The sequence below is a fragment of the Suncus etruscus genome, chromosome 2 (assembly GCF_024139225.1).
Source record: "Suncus etruscus isolate mSunEtr1 chromosome 2, mSunEtr1.pri.cur, whole genome shotgun sequence".
Classification (NCBI taxonomy): Eukaryota; Metazoa; Chordata; class Mammalia; order Eulipotyphla; family Soricidae; genus Suncus; species Suncus etruscus.
Window position 1 is genome coordinate 58,091,546 of NC_064849.1, and position 12,143 is coordinate 58,103,688.

General features: G+C 38.4%; 1 protein-coding gene and 1 long non-coding RNA gene across 2 annotated transcripts in view; one reads left to right on the forward strand and one right to left on the reverse strand.

The window, feature by feature from the left end:
* The window catches only part of G2E3 (G2/M-phase specific E3 ubiquitin protein ligase), a 65,879-nt gene extending 64,371 nt beyond the window's left edge, over nucleotides 1-1,508 (reverse strand). The window contains exon 1 of the mRNA XM_049766619.1: nucleotides 1,473-1,508. The gene's annotated coding sequence lies outside the window, so the exon portion shown is untranslated. The remainder of the gene's footprint in view (nucleotides 1-1,472) is intronic.
* Nucleotides 1-12,143, forward strand: part of LOC125999004 (uncharacterized) — a 701,961-nt gene that overhangs the window by 24,406 nt on the left and 665,412 nt on the right. The gene's annotated exons all lie outside the window — the stretch shown is intronic.

Below are 12,143 nucleotides of genomic sequence, written 5' to 3' on the forward strand. Positions count from 1 at the left end.
ACAGTGGTTCGAATCCTGCCATCCCATATGGTCCCCGAGCCTGCCAGAAGTGATTTCTGAGCGTAGAGCCAGCAGTAACCCCTGAACACTGCCGGGTATGACCCAAAAACCAAAAAATAAATTAATTAATTAATTAAATAATAAAAAATTTAATCGCTATAGTCTAAAGACTACCCATTAGTGCATGGAAGAAAGGGGATGAAACCCAGGACTTTGTACACACCTGTATCCTGTCACTTGATCCATATCCCTAGTCCTCAACTCCCTTCCTTTCTCACAAAAAGTAATCAGTCACATCAGCTGTATAAATTGCAATTTGTTTATTTGGCATCTTTTATTAGCAGCTACTACTTTGAAAGGAATACCAGAGAATAACCGGAGACTGCAAAGAGTGACCCTCATGTAGAGATCTGCATGGAGAGTTGCAGATGCTGTGGATCTTTCTTTGCTCACTTTGTTTAGATTTCAGTTGTACATTTTAATAAACAGATTAACTGTTTTCAGTTGTACTTTTGTTTTCCCTTAATCTTAACATTAAAAATTCAACAAAATTATTCTGATTTCATTACATTATAATCATCTTCTACTATAACAAAATCTAATACTAGTTGAGTTACAACAGTGAAATAATTACTTTCACATAAATACTGAGTTAATAAGATTAAAAACTAAGTCAATAATAAGTAATATTTACATATGGGAAATACATAAAGTCCCATGAATTATTAAATTTCTGTAATTTCACAAGTAAAATCAGAACAATTAAGTTAGGAAGAATTTAAGAGCACAGATTTATTTTTTTATTTTTTATTAAAATTTTGAGATAGAGTTAAAAGCTGTTGATGGCTGAGTTTCAGTCATATAATATCCAATACCCATCCCTTCACCAGGGCACGTTTCCCATCACCAATTTCCCCAGTTTTAAAATTACAATTTTGATCTTATTAGTTATAATCAAGATAGACAGTTTTGTGTCAACCTTTGAGAGAGAATCAAAATATAAATTAAAAGGAGTGACCACAAAATCTGAAGCAATAGTTCTTCATTTTCTATGGAGCAAATTAATAAATACTGCTTATAAATATTAAATAATTAAAAGTAAAGGTCTTCATTGATTTGAGATTGCTATAAGCACTTATGTATGTTTTTCTTTTGTGACAAACTTTCATATACTATCTCAACTGTTGTCATCTGTATGTTTACTTTTGTTAAAAAATTGTTGAAGATAAAACATACTTACTTATATATTTACTTACTCAGGTACAAATCATACTTGATGGATAATACAAATAAAATTAGACAAGCTGTTCCTCCCCTTAGCAGACTTTTATTAAATTAAATATACACAATATTATATTAGTATATAAATACTGAACAAAACCCAAATCAGAAAATTTATTACTGTTTGAAACCAAAAATGATTACTTTTTAAGATTAAGAATAAAATAGCATAATATTTTTAAGTTACTTACCAAGATTCTGAGAGTCACCAGATTTATTTTCATTCATTTTACTAAAAAAAATTAAGAACATACAAGAATCAACTTGATTCTAAAAACATACAAAATAGCCACCTTGAATTATCCATTTAAATTCAGTCAATAACGGGTTATAAGTAAATTACAAAATAGTAAGACTATAGACACCATAGAAAGTTTCTGCCCCCAGGTTTTAAACTTCATCATTTTAAACTTTTAAATTTTAAACTTTTTAAAAATTTAAAATTTTTAAACTTCATTGTTTTCTCACCTTTCAAACATATAAAGCAGTAGTTCTCAGTAAGGTGTTTAAGGTTAGGGACACTTAAAATTGGAGTAAATATTCTGTAGTTGTCAAAATATTAAAATGACTATTGTCATTTATTTAGTGGAAAGGTGCCCAAACTAGATGATCCTTCAGTGTATCAAAGAAACTTGCATAACAGTCTAAGATCAACTATTTGGCCAAATAACCCCCCTTATCTCAGTGTCTTCCATTCCTATAAATCTATCTTCTTTTAAGTAAACAGAAAATACCTCACTTCATTTGAGACTAATTACTACTGCTCCCCAGATTTTCCTGGATTGTCCCAAAGGAAGATGAAATTGTCCACTGAGAAATATTGGTTTGGACTGATATACTGGCATTGCTTAGGAGGCCTACTCAAAAAGTGAATATGCTGGGCCAATACCATACAAATTAAAAAAAAAAAAAAGTGTGCCGGAATGGCTTGTTTGGACCGGAATAATAGCCCAGAGGTCGGGCATTTGCCTTGCAAGCAGCTGACCCAGGACGGACCTCAGTTTGATCCCCGACATCCCATATAGTCCCCTAAGCCAGGAGTGATTTCTGAGCACATAGCTAGGAGTAACCCTTGAGCGTCACTGAGTGTGGCACACAAAAAAAAAAAAAAAAAAAAAAAACCAATCCAACAAAGAAATATGCAAAAGATGTAAGCATTCACAAAGCAAAATACACAAATAGCCAAACTGCTATGATAGACCACATCATACACACAAAAATGGCTAAAATTAAAATGATTAACACTGGAGTCAGAAAGATGGTATGGAGTAAAGATGTATGCTTACTGATGAGGAAAAGATTTCTTAAATGTTTTTAGGATATATATATTTTTAACTTCTCTTTTTCAAAGGACTGCTCCATTTTAGAATTCTAGCCTGCTAACAGAAATCTGCCAGAAGAGTGGGGGAGCTACAGAAACAAAGAGGCCTCAGACAGTTAGGAAGAGGTTTCAGACAGCTAGTTTGAACTAAGATAAGCAAATTCTGCTTTCACAGCTCCCAAGGACAGCAAGCCTGGAAGATAAGACCAGTCTTGGGCATGTGAGATCAATACCCATTTATGCTCACTGTTAATTTATAACTGCCACTTTAAGTTTTGAGCTTTATAGGATATATCAATAAGTTAATTGATAAGTACTCATTTACTATTACTAATTATTATAAGCCTAGAGTGATTCGAGCAGTACCAGCCAGAGGGGGCTCTTGGCGCCAGAAAGCCCAACTCCCATGCTTCTAAGGCTGACATATGTGCCACTCTGTGCCAAGAACTCTAACCATTAGCTACATTTGAACCTTGAGTTTTAATGATCCCCTTTCTTCTCTACAACTAACAAGGCCAGGGTCCTGGCCCACTGTGATAAGCTGACACCTGCAATATGTAACACTAGGATTGATAAGTTTTAATGGTCATCTCTTTGTTCATTGAATATGTCTCTCAAAGTTATGTTTTTTAATGTAAGCCTTTGTTCATAGCTGCGTCTATGACTGATAAGGAAAAGTGCTGTTCTTGCTTGAAAATTCCTATATAAACTCTGCAGAAAAGAGCCTCGGGGTCTCTGCTCTGAGATCTCTCTCTCTGCAGACGACCCTGACCGGTCAGATTAAATCTCACCTTTTGCTCGTGCATGTCTGTGTCTCTTTGAAACCCTCAAGGCGCCGAAAGGACAGAGGGGCACATTGCCCCGGATCCTAACACTTACCAGGTTGCCACCCTGGTTCCATCCTCAGCACTAGTGGTTTTGTGGTCAGTGCCACAAAGAGTCCTGAAAGGGGAAAGAGGTATTTCTGGAACGTCAAACAAACACAGCATCTACTGGCCTTGCATTGAACCAAAGATTGAGTTGGCTGCAATTCCTTGAAGAGTTCTGGGCTTGAGAGCCCTTAGCCAATTTACCCATGAGGCTAGACTAATATCAAACACTAGGAAGGATGTGCGCACACTCATAATCTGTCAAGGAAATCTAAAATGTTATGAGAAATTTCTTTTTTTCCAATAATGTAAATTTTTTTTTTTTTTTTTTTGGTTTTTGGGCCACATCCGGCGATGCTCAGGGGTTACTCCTGGCTGTCTGCTCAGAAATAGCTCCTGGCAGGCACGGGGGACCATATGGGACACCGGGATTCGAACCAACCACCTTTGGTCCTGGATCGGCTGCTTGCAAGGCAAACGCCGCTGTGCTATCTCTCCGGGCCCGTAAAATTTGTTTTTATTGAAACCATTGTGATTTACAAAGTCCTTCATAGATGGATTTCAAACATACAGTGAACCATGGCCAATACCACTAGCAGTGTCGACATAGTGTATTCCAACCACCACCCTTTGCCCCCCAGCCTGTAAGTATAACAGGCAGGAGCAGTGGTGCAAGCGGGAGGGTGTTTGCCTTGCGTGCACTAACCTAGGATAGTTGCACGTGCTAACCTAGATGGACTGCGGTTTGATCCCCCATGGCCTCCCACAAGCCAGGAACAATTTCTGAGTACATAGCCAGGAGTAACCCAAGTGTCACCGGGTGTGGTCCCTCCCGCCCCCCCCCCCCAAATAAATAAAGTTCAGGTTGTTAAGAGTTTAGGTCTCTTGATTCCATTGTTATTGACTGTGGCTTATATACATACACACACCTTGCCCCATGATGAATTTTACACTTGGGTAACTATCTAAGAAATAAAAAATATATTCAGGTAAAAAACTATGTAAGAATGTTCATAGCAGCCCCATTTATGATACTTAAAAAAAAAGTCAGCAATCATAAACTTAGAATGTTTTCCTTGCATGTTTATGGTCATCAGCACTACCCCATGCACTGATAATTTTGATTTTGAGCCTGGCAGCAATGCTATCAATAGTCAGACAATTCACAAGCAATTTCCTACCACTGTGTATTTCCAGCCAGGTGCAGGTAAGCTTGGGTACAACTCAGCACTAACATAATGTGTAGTAAACAAGAGGAGGAAATGCAACACCTTGAACACATTCTAACCTGAATGTATGCTCTGACTAAAACTAAGTGCGACATCAACATCCATGTTTGCAGGCATTACAACTTAAGTGTGATCTTGGAAAGCAGCACAACTAAGAGCACAGGAGGACCAAAGAAACATATATGTGCAATTGTCACTGTAACAACAAAGCAAGAGGAGGTGATGGCAAGGGAAAATGAAATGTACTAGAGCTGGAAAGAAAGTCTAGTGGGGAGAGTGTTTGCCTTGCACACAGCCCAATAAGTTAGAGCCCTGGCATCTCATATGATTTCCAGCACTTCCAGGAGTAATTCCTGTGTGCAGAGACAGGAATTATATACCCCTGAACATTACAAGGTGGTCCCTTCTTCTTCCCCCAATCAGAACAGTGCTCATCTCACAGGTGGGAAGTTATTGGAAAGTAGCAGAAGGAATCTTTCTGCAAAAGGTTGCTTTCATTTGGAGGAACAAAATAAGTGACTCTGGTGCAAAGAAGAAGCCTCAATTTCTTTTTTCCTTTTTTTTTTTTTTTTTTTTTCATTTTTTGGGCCACACATGGTGACACTCAGGGGTTACTCCTGGTATGCACTCAGAAATCGCTCCTGGCTTGGGGGACCACATGGGACACTGGGGGATCGAACCACTGTCTGTCCTAGGCTAGTGCTTGCAAGACAGATGCCTTACCTCTAGCACCACTGCTCCAGCCCCTCTTTTTTGTTTTGTTTGTTTTGTTTTCTTGGGCCACACCAGTGTGCTCAGGACTACCTCCTACTCTGTGCTCAGGAACTATATAGAATTCCAGGGATCAAATCCAGGTTAACTGTGAATAAGGCAAATGCCCTACCCAGTGGATTATCACTTTGGCCCCCAAAGAAACCTCAATTTCTGACAAAGTTATAGAGCTAATGATAAGGGCTTTCTATGTACAGCATTTCTTATCTAGCTTTAAATGATACTTTAAAAACAAACAAAAACAACCTGTGCTCAGACAAAATACTCCTTTACAGAGCATTATGGCTTTGTTTTGATTCTATCAAGACTCTACATTTTACTTATTTATTTTGTTTGTTTGTTTAGTTTTTTGGGCTACAACCAATGATGCTTAGGGGTTAGTCCTAGTTCTATACTCAGAAATCACTCCTGGCAGGCTCAGCGGACCTTATGGGATGCTGGGAGATGAATCCTGGTTGCTTGCATGCAAGGCAAATGTCCTACCCTCTGCTCATCTATTTCTTTATACAATTGGATGGGGGAAAGATGGACCACACAGTGTGCCCAAGCTTACTCCTAGAGTTGCTCAGAGACTATTTAGGTCCCAGGGTTCACAGCTAAAATGCCACATGCTAGGGAAGTGCCTTACCTCCAAAACTACCTCTCTGGTCCCAAATTCTACATTTAATTTCATCTCAAGACCAACTTTCTCTAAAATTAAAGTTACCAAAGTAGGTTCTCAAAATAGACATTACATATTTTCCTTGCATAATATTTATTTTTGTTTTTAGTTTGTTCATTTGTTTCTTTTTTTTTTTTAATTTTTTTTAGTTCATTTGTTTCTTAATGGAGTACATACTAGTGAAGTCACACCTTATGAATTTTATTATTCCCTCTTGTAAAATTAAAGACTTTTTAAGAAGTAAAATAGTGTTTACATAGATAACAGCAGCTCAAGTCTTAACAAGAAATGTGGTATTAGATATATTATAAAACTATGACATCTTCCATAACAAATTATTAAGAATGTCATTAAAAGTTATATCTTGCCCGGAGAGATAGCACAGCGGCGTTTGCCTTGCAAGCAGCCGATCCAGGATCAAAGGTGGTTGGTTCAAATCCCGGTGTCCCATATGGTCCCCCGTGCCTGCCAGGAGCTATTTCTGAGCAGACAGCCAGGAGTAACCCTGAGCACTGCGGGTGTGGCCCAAAAAACAAAAAAAAAAGTTATATCTTTTACACTATATACACTGTCAAGATGTATTTTCATTTTTTCTTTTTGTTTTGGGTTTTTGGGTCACACCTGGCAGCGCTCAGGGGTTACTCCTGGCTTTATACTCAGAAATCACTCCTGGCAGGCTGGGGGGCCATATGGGATATAGGGATTCAAACCACATTCCTTCTGTATGCAAGGCAAACGCCCTACCTCCATACTATCTCTCTGGCCCCTCAAGATGTATTTTAAAAACTCAAATCTCTCCTACTGCCTTTCTCTACTTGATGAGGCAGGAATACTCACAATTTTGACACATCTCCCTCAAAAGGTGGAACCTGATCTTGACTGTGACTTGCTTGATAATTTGCTTCCACAAGTCTTGCAGATATGATGTCATAAAAAGCATTAGGCCATTAATGGCATCATTGCATTGTGATTTCTATCATGGATCATTGACATTAGTAGAATCTAGCTGTCATGTCCTTCAAGATAATCAATCCCTGGAAGGGCCCACTTGGCAAAGAATTGAGCTAACCCAGTTAGTTACTTGAGTTACTTTACAAGTTAATCCTCTAGAACCAATCAAGTTGTTTTATTAAAAAGAAAAAAAAAATCATTGAAAAGTGAATTAGCCAATATGAGCAATCCAGGTTTGATCCCTGGCAGCACATACCCTGACACAGACCTAGGAGTAAACTAAACAATGCAGGTATGATCTCAAAAAATTTTTAAAAAGTAAAAATTAAAAACAGTCAGAGGGGCCAGAGTGACAGAATGGTGAATATAAGGCAATTTGCTTTCCACACTGTCAAATCAGGTTCCATCACAGACACCTTATATGGTCCCGAGCACCACCAGGAGTGATCCCTAAGCACAGAGCCAGGAATAGGCCCTGAACACTTCTGGGTGTGGCCTAAACAACAACAATAGCAAATAATAATAATAATAATAATAATAATAATAATAATAATAATAATAATAATAATAAAATAAACAGCCAGAAATAGTACACCCCAACAACCCTCCCAAAATTCCAGTTTTTATGCTTTTCATTATTGGGCCAGAGAGCTAGAACAATGGGTGTTTGTCTTGCCATGGCTGACTTGGCTCAATTCCCTGTATCATATATGGTACCATGAGCACTACCAAAAGTAATCCCTGAGCACAGAGCCATGAATAAGACCTCAGCACCACTGTGTGTCCCTAAATAAATTAAAATGTAATTGTGATAGTATATAGGCTATATATGTTTAGAATATATTTATATTTATGGCTTTGGTGCATTCAGTGACATTAACCCCAAAGTACCAAGAACATCCACCAAAGCTCTTGTGCTACTTTCAGTCCACCTCATCATATTCCCAGCTAGTCAATATTCTTTAGAATATAGAAAGGCAAAATATAGATAGGTTGTGAATGTGACTTGGTAGTAAAGTACATAATCCACAATGTGGATCATGGGTTCAATACTATAAAAAAAATTAACTGCAATAAACCTCCCAATAACATCTGAGAATAGGGTAAGTAAGAAATATCTAAAGTCCTAAATCCAGAAGAGACTTTCTATAGAGACCAAGGAAAACTAGCAACAGATCTACCACTGCTGGCTGTGCATAAGTTCAGTCTTTCTTTCTGAACAGTTTTTCATTTGATTATAAATTTTAGGCTGAGCCAAAAGACACTCCCAGCCTGCTCAGTGTGATTATATGCCCAAACGTACACTATGATAATACAACCCTGGTAAGGAACCAACCCCTACAAACTCTGAAATGCAGTACTGGTCCATTCATCCTTAGGAGAACAGTGGACATAATTCTGTGCCTACAAGTTCACAGTAGGAACTCAGAGCTACAGTGTTTAAGAGTAATTTAGCATATGTGACTCATATATTGCCACTGTAGGCCTGGACAAAACTAGACCCTAGCCTTCACATTACACCAGATCAGTGGACAAATGGAGGAGTTGACCTACATTAAAAATGAAGGGGAAAAGCCTAAAATGGACCCAATCCCTTCTCAGCAGCACTCATGAGATCTCTAACACCCCTGATGAAGATTTCACAGTGACAAAGTCAGTGCACTGAGGAAAGTAATAGAAGAGGCTCTATCAAAGTACAAGAAAACTTCAATCAGAAATCACCAGAGAGCACCACAGAGCAATTCAGCAGAATGACAGAAATGAAGGAACCGATCTGTGTACTTGAAGACAAGGTGCATGACACCTTCAAATAAAAATAAGAGAAATGAATTAAGAAAAGAAATTAAAGCAAAACAGATTTATGAGATAGTTTCAAGACACATCTGAACATAGAATTCCAGAAGACTAGGAAGAAATAATTGAACATTCTAATTATACACTATATATAATTAAAGTGGCAAATCTCAAAGTTATAAAACCCAAAGAGCGAGGCCCGGAGAGATAGCACAGCGGCGTTTGCCTTGCAAGCAGCCGATCCAGGACCAAAGGTGGTTGGTTCGAATCCCGGTGTCCCATATGGTCCCCCGTGCCTGCCAGGAGCTATTTCTGAGCAGACAGCCAGGAGTAATCCCTGAGCACCGCCGGGTGTGGCCCCAAAACAAAAAACAAAAACAAAACAAAACCAAAGAGCGGCAAGAGCAATAAATAAGTTACATAAGTGAGCCCCTATAAGATTCACAGTAGAGGGAGCTAGTGTGATAGTTCAGTGGGCAGGACAGGACATACATACAGTCAGTCCAGATTCAATCTCTAGCATCCCATATGGTCGTGAGTCCTGCCATGAATGAGCACCGAGCCAAGAGTAAACCCTAAACGCCACTGAGTGTGACCAAAAACAAACAAAAACAAGATGCATAATTAGTTATTAATTTCAGAGCAGACTTTAAAGTAAACTGTTCAAGAAAAGTAAGCCCAGACATAAAAGGGACATTTATATCTCCTTTGAGTATCTTAGATGTATTCCTTTAACAGCAAACTCTTGTGGAATATCCTCTTATATAGTGACAATTTCACCCATTGTTTTTGTTTTTGTTCTGCAATTTGTTCAATAGGGAATTCTGACAGAAGAGCCTCTATTTTTAGAGTTCATGTTAGAGCCAAGTTACTGCGATTGTTGGACTTGTTTCCTCAGCCCCCATATGCACCAATAAGACCTTGTGGCTTTGTCTCCCTTTTGCATAGGCACATTAAAATGGGAAAACATTACATATGCCAACAAGTTCTTATCTAATAGAGATAGGAATACAAATTTTGTAATGCCTTGGGGTCTTTCACCCTGAACATGGTCATAATGACTTGGCTCAGGCCTCATAAGAACGGACATTGCCCATATACCCCTGAACCATGAATACCATCTACAAAAACAACCACAATTGTCTATAGCATCACCAGGAAGCAAACCTCTACCAGAGAAGACCCTACCGCTGCCCTGGCATGGACTTACTCCAAAGAGGGTTCTCAACAACCAGACGACTTAGCAACAGCAACAACCTGCTTGCAGCGCAGGGCTCTCTGCATTGCCTACCAATGGTGAGGTGAAACTAGAGGACAATCAACATCATCCTGACTTTGAATGAATAAGATGCACAGAAACCAGAATCTTCAACTACAGAAACATGACACCAACAACAGCGAATCTGCGAAAAAAATCTTACCAGGACCACAGAGAATGACTCAGGGGTTGGATAACCTAGTATGCATGGAGCCCAGAGTCGGTCTTATGCCAGAAAATTTCAGGGTTAAGGTTTCCTTGTATTTAGGCCAAAGCTTTTCCCTTCCATTTCCCCCATATTTTGCTGGGCCTATGCAAAAAACAATAATTGCCACCCACACCATTTTTACTGTATTTTTTTAACTCTCATCCTTTAAAAAAAAAAAGGAGCTTACTAAACTTTCTGCTAGTGCTTTAATGAGTTCATTGGTGATTCAGTAATTTTCAAAAATGTACTTGCCACTGAATATTTTCTTTCCTTTCTCTCCCATCTCTTTAGTTTTTCTTACAATTTCCTATTTTTTTAAATCATGTTGCTTTTGGTCTTCCTGAAACAACTGTATTATGATCAGTTATGTCAACTATGTGATGCATTTTCTTCAATAAATAAAAAATATTAAAAAAAGAATAGTAAGTTCATTACATGATAGTAAAAGAGTCAATTTCAAAAAGATACAACAATTCTTATTGTGTGTATAGCTAACAATGAACATTAAATTATGTGACACAAATAATAGTGAATTAGTCTAGCAAAATAAGCAGATAACTACAGCAACTCAATACCACTCTATCAGAAACAGAAAATCAGTAAGGTCATAGTTGAATTCAATATCATCATCAATCAACTAGATGCAATAGAAATTTGCATACTATATCCAACAACAGCAGAATATATATATTCTTCTCATGTTTGAATGATTTATTCCCTGAGAAAGAGCACTTTTCAGGTCATAAGATAGGCCTTAGCATATTTAACAGGGGAACTCATACAAGTACATTTTCGAATCCCAGTGATAAACTGAAAATTAAAACAAAACAAATCCAAAAATATGCAGAATTTAAATACAATCGAGAAGAAGTGAGGTTGAGAGAACGAGAGAGAGGAGAGACACTTAACAGTGAAGATGATGTTCAATAACATAATGATAGGTCATTATTTATACAAACACAAGGTACAACACCAAGAATAAACTTACTTATTATTTGAAAGTATGGCCTCTCAAATAATGCTCAGTGGTTTTAGGTCTGTGGCTACTCCCAGTAATACCAACTGATCAGTTTGAAGCTAAGGACTGGTAATGAGGTGCTACTCTCTTTTAGTAATGCTGGAGTAGGGGTCTACAGGATTACGCTTGGTGGTACTAGAGGGTGGTATGCAGTGCCAGAGATCATACCTGGGTCTCTACATGTACCCCTGACCTCTAAGAATAAAATATTGGTTTGGGCCTGGGCTAGGGTGCTAGTACACTGAGTAGAGCATTTGCTTTGTACACTGCCAACCTGGATTCAATCCTGAGCCCACCAGGAGTTATTCCTGAGCAGAAAGCCAGAAATAAGCCCTGCTGGGTATGACCCTAAATTGTTTCAGTGGAAACAATTGATTTTGAATGACTACCATGTGTGATTGTTGGCTTATCAACTGATGAGAGAGGGTACACATGGAGAGGGCGCAATAGGTACATGGGAAATCTCCCCTCACTTTTGGTGCCAACCTAAAACTTAATTTTAAATAAAGGAAAAACAATACAATTACAAGCTTATACATATCAAGGGAGAAGGGAGGAAACCCTGAGATAACAGTGGACCAACTGAATGAATAAGCACTCTGGTGGAGGATTAGTAAATATAATTTAATAAGGGACTGGAGAGATAGTCAACCGATAAGGTCTTATGTGCAGTTGCCCCATGTTTGATCCCCAGCATTCCACATGGTTTCCTGAGCACGGCCAAGAGTAATTTCTGAGTACAGAGCCAGGAGTAACCCTGAGCATCATGGGTATGCCACTCC